This window comes from Falco punctatus, assembly GCF_963210335.1.
Source record: "Falco punctatus genome assembly, chromosome: 3".
NCBI classification, from domain to species: Eukaryota; Metazoa; Chordata; class Aves; order Falconiformes; family Falconidae; genus Falco; species Falco punctatus.
This window is the reverse complement of record NC_137582.1, coordinates 70,592,853-70,597,333: the sequence shown is the minus strand read 5'-3', so window position 1 is coordinate 70,597,333 and position 4,481 is coordinate 70,592,853.

Genomic DNA, 4,481 nt, shown 5'->3' with positions numbered 1-4,481 from the left:
GTCTTCACCTTGCAGCCTTTTATCGGACAAAATGCTGTTTTGCTTAAAAAGGTGCTGCCAGCCAAATGAGCTTTTTTTTTTTTTTTTTTTTTTTTTTTTTTTTTTTTTTCCTGAACGTGACTTTGAGATGAGTAACAGTAAATCCAGCTCTGGTCTGAGGCAAGCTTAGGCTGGCTCAGCAGCCAGGACTTTGGTAGGTGCTGTGTGAAGTCAGCCGTTAATCCATATGAATAACACATTGACCCTTCAGCAAAGAAAACCACCAACATTGTGAGTTTTGTTTCCTCTGCTCCACCTTTCTATCCTCACTGTAAAGTGCTATTGAATGGGACACAATCAGTATTTGCTTCTTGACAGGAAACACTTGCACGGCGGGGCAGGTTTATATTTAGAATGGGAGTAGTTTGAGATGAGGGCTGAGAGTTGCCTCCAAACATTGCCATTACTTTAATGGAATATACAGCTTGCCTCCTTCTTTAAATAGAACAGCCATGTATAACCAATTATGAAAGCTTGCAAGCCTTCCTCAGGCCCATAGATGGCACATTCCAACTGTTTGTGTTCTGTGAAACCCGCAGTGGGATGGAGAGCAGAACAACCTAAAAGGCAAGATTAAAACTGAAATGTTTCTTTACAGGTATAAGGGAATGGGAGGTGTTTTTTTCCCTGAAATGCAAAGGCAGAGAAGTGAGGAGCTCAGGGGAGACACGGTAAATGCCCACAACGGATTCTCACCAGTTACCCCTTGCTAATGATAGACAAGCAAAGCAATGTGATGGCACAATGTGTTTATGTTTTCTTGAAAACAGACTAGAAAATGAGGCACAAAGTGTAACGCAGATTGGAATTACACAAAAGCACACCACCGATGAATCCTGGAAGAACCACCATGCTAGCTTTACAGTGGCCTCAGCCCTGCAATAGTCCTTGTCACACTGGCTAAGCTGTTGAAGGCTGACCAAGTCTTACACTGGTGAGTGACCTTCCCGGACAAGAAGGGCAACAGGAGGGAAAGAAAAAGGACCGGGCTTCAAGCCTGTTCTCTGAGACAGCTAGCTGTTAAAAAGCCTGAAGAGAATAAAAGATGGGCAAAACAAAGTGGGACCCAGCTGACCCTTCTGGGCCTTTGGTCTTGAGCTTCCTGTGCCAAAGTCTAATGAAGAGCTGGTGTAAAAGTAAAATTGGGTCTTCCTCACCCGTCTCAAACTTCCTCAAGTTATGCATGCAGAATCTGTATAAAGGGTAAGGGAGCTGGGAACAAATAGTGAAGTCATTTGGGAATTAGTTATGGATGAGCAAGCTGGTTTGTGTGCAGAGAAGAAAAAGATCTTATGTTCTCAGAGCATTTTACAAGCAGGCCTAATTATTGGCCTGCTGTGAGCATCAGTGCTGCATTCTGGTATTTGAAAGACTCACATGGAAACACAGGGAACAAACCAACCCAGCACACTGCAGCCTTCAGCAGGGATAGCGGGTTAGGGAGGGTGTTCAGGGCTTTTCTTCTGATTACCTATATGCCCACCACAGAGGCCAAGTTCACTTCTAGCTCAGCAAAATTGATGCTCAGGGCTGTTACATATTTCACTGCGTAGTAGGAAGGAATAATGCTGCCTGGCATCACTGGGGGAAGTTTTCAATATCTTAGATACATCTCTGCAGCTACAACAGCATCTATGGCAGGACATGATCCTCAGTGCCCAGGCCAAGTGGCACAGAAAAGGCCTCATCCATGCTGCTCGTGGCAGCCACCCCCAGTGCAGCCTGGTGACACCTGCTCTGCAAAGTATGTGGCCTGGCTCTATTGTGCTCGATGTGGCACCCCAAAAATACCTTTATTTTGCATTTCAGCACATCTGAAATTGATGTATTACAGTCGAAGTGGGTGTTTCAATAGCAGGATGCCGAAGATAGTGTATTGGATGCTCTAACACATGTCACGAGGAGCAGCCTGAGAGTACAAAATGCTGTGGCGGTGCGTGGGACTGAAACCTAGTGCAGTTCCAGTGTTGTCCTTTAGAACTTGAATCCTTTAGTCTTTTAGAAGATGAGCTCCAGATGTTGTCCTAGGGGAAATCAGAAAGCGTGTTCCAAAGGGGACCGCTGGGGCTCAGTATGCCCCATGCAGTGTGGACGGTTAAAGGACTACAACCCAGCAGCAGATCAGGCAACAAATTATCTGGTGTTTGAAACGTACCATGAACACTTGCTGGTTCATAGGGTAGTTAGGGCAGAGTCAAAAACCCCTTTGTATACATCCCTGTGAGGAAAATGCTGCAGAGATCTGCCCATACGCTTCTTCTATGAGGAACATACTATGCTAGTGGAGAGCTCAGCAGCATGTCATTTTAGTAAACATGTGCTACGCTAATGAGTCAACCCTTATCGAGGTTTGTCACACTTTTTTGTGGATTTTGGCACCTTCTGCACTGTAAACAAAAGAAAAACTTGCGTCTTACAGAGCAAAGTTTGCTGTTGCAGGGTTAAAGGTACCTTTGTAATCTAAACTGCAATCCATCTGGAGATCTGCAGCAAAGCTCACCAAAACCTAATAAAATAAACAGTGGATGGAGAGAGTTTATATTGGAAATTATATCAATAACAGCATTAGCAAAGCAGGCCACATGCAAGGGTGCTGAGAATTCATCAGAAATTGTTCTGATGATCCTCAAATAACAAGGACTTATTCTTTGTTTTTGTAACACATGTGATGGTGAATTTTCCAGTGTCCTTGAAGCCTGCCAAGAATGGGGAAAAGGAAAGGAAAATTAAGGAAAGAGGGGGGAATGTACTGCAAATACAGGATGACAGAGGGCAGAGAAATGTGGAATGAGCTTTGATGTGGAGCAGATGTACCCCTGCATTCCACAGGCAAAACTGATGCTGAGGCTGTTCTAAAAATGACGAGGAAACGTCTCCTGTCTCCCCTTAGCTTCAACACAGATCTGTTTCAGAAACTTGAATGGGTAGCAGAAACATTTCTAATAAACCCCTCAAACTTTTCCCATTGAAGGAGGGGAGCAAAATGCAGACAGAAAGAGCATTACACTGTTGGCTACACAGCAGCGCTTCAGCAAATTACTTCTGGATTAAGACACTTTGCAAAGTGCCCTATGTTACCCTAATCTGGGGATAGTTACTCTGTCTCCTAGCAATAAAGCTAGAGAGTCATATTTAATGTGTTGTATAAGTGTTCAATTGACATAATATGCAAATAAGGAAATGCATCTATTTTTTAATATATTGCAATAGCAGACAATGCAAGACAAAGGCATAAGCAATGGCAAATCACATCATTATTTCAAATATTTTCACTTTTCCTAATAATATTAGAGATGATCCTTTCAAGCTGTTAACAGTATTCAGAAAGGGGTGGGAGGAGGGAATGTCCACAGATTATTTAGTATCAGCACTGAATCCAAACCCACATGGAAAGCCTGTGATGTTAACATTTCTGTTAATTCGGTCTGGGCAGGGATTGAAGTGCAGTTCTGGCCTTACAAGAAATTAATGGCAGAAGCTACACTGACTCCAACAGAACTAGTGTTTAACCCTTTGCACCGTTCTGCTTTATTAGAAACATATGTCAAAGACACAAAGAGCTGACAAGGAGAACAGAGTTTTTTTCTTGTGGTTTTGCATGTAGAATTATATCGAAATATATACGTGTGTGTTACAACATATGCACTTATTGGGTATATGAGTGTGTGTACATATGCACATATATGTAAAGACATGATGCTCTGAGATTCCTTTTTCCATGAGTCAGAATAAGTATATTTTACAACCTTCCAAAAATTTTAATAAGAGGAAAAAGCCCCGTTGCATTAGATTAGTAGAAAAACTAAGAATCCCACACTATGCAGCATCAGATATTTTTTCAAACAGAAGCGACTTTCTTGGACAATGAGTTGTGTATTGTACATTATTCCCTTTCTGCTATTTATATGGTTGAAATTCAGAAGTGCTCACAAACTTTTGAATGAAAATACTCTTTCTGTAGCCTAGTCTGTTCAATAAGAAGAAATTACTTGCTCCACCAATACAGCAATTTTATGTAAATTTCCTGCATTATTTAATAATTTGTATTGGATGTTTTAAGTAACAGTTAATATAAAAATAAAAACATAGGAAGTACAATAAGAACAGGAGTAGTTACTGAAGACACATACAGGTGTCAAAAATGCTCCCTAGAGCATTTGGGGCTCCAACACAACATGCTGTTACCTTTCCATGCCAGCCCTGGTGCACAAGGAGTCATGCAAGAGCAAAGATTTTGCAAGCAGGATACGCTGGCCAGGCTGGGCTCACACAAAAGGACATCTGACAAATCAAGCAGCCAAGGACAAGAAGTCATGTGAGAAGGGCTACAAGCACTCTTGTAGTAGGATACAAGCCAAAGCACGTGGTGCCTTCAGAAACTTCCTCTCAATGGGAAGCAGTGGCATGCCTTCCACTTTCATCTATCTGAAACTCTTAAGAAG